This window comes from Rhinopithecus bieti, unplaced genomic scaffold (genome assembly GCF_001698545.2).
Source record: "Rhinopithecus bieti isolate Rb0 unplaced genomic scaffold, ASM169854v2 scaffold_49371, whole genome shotgun sequence".
NCBI classification, from domain to species: domain Eukaryota; kingdom Metazoa; phylum Chordata; class Mammalia; order Primates; family Cercopithecidae; genus Rhinopithecus; species Rhinopithecus bieti.
Genome location: NW_016821003.1, coordinates 208,720 through 209,230, shown reverse-complemented (window position 1 = coordinate 209,230; position 511 = coordinate 208,720).

Genomic DNA, 511 nt, shown 5'->3' with positions numbered 1-511 from the left:
AAAGAACCCTAACCTAAAAGGCAGACCCCACAAACCTACAAGGCAGAACAGTTGCCTCTCAAGGCTAAAGTCTCACATTTTTAAAAGGCCTTGGAGCTTCATTAACGTTCTTCTAACGTTCTAATGTTTTTTTAACCATCTTTTCTAGGTATGAATTGACCCTGTGACACCAGGATGGTTCTTTGTCAGCCTCCTTGTCTATAAAATCAGAAATAATGGTACCTCCCCCAATAAGTTATGTGAAAGAAATGAAAGGGGCTTATTACATATGAAACAAAAAACAGCACAACATCCAAACTACTGAGCGTGCAGTAAATCAACTCTCATTCCCACTTCCATTCCATCCATGCTGATTTAGATCAATCCAAGTATCACTGCCTTGGGGTTCATAAAGTCATTTCAGTTCATAAAGCACCGAAAATGCTCCTTCACCCTCTCTGCTCAGCCTCCAACGTGTCCTTTTAATAATCCAAACTCTCCACCTACTTAACTGAAGTGTGTGCGTGGGGTC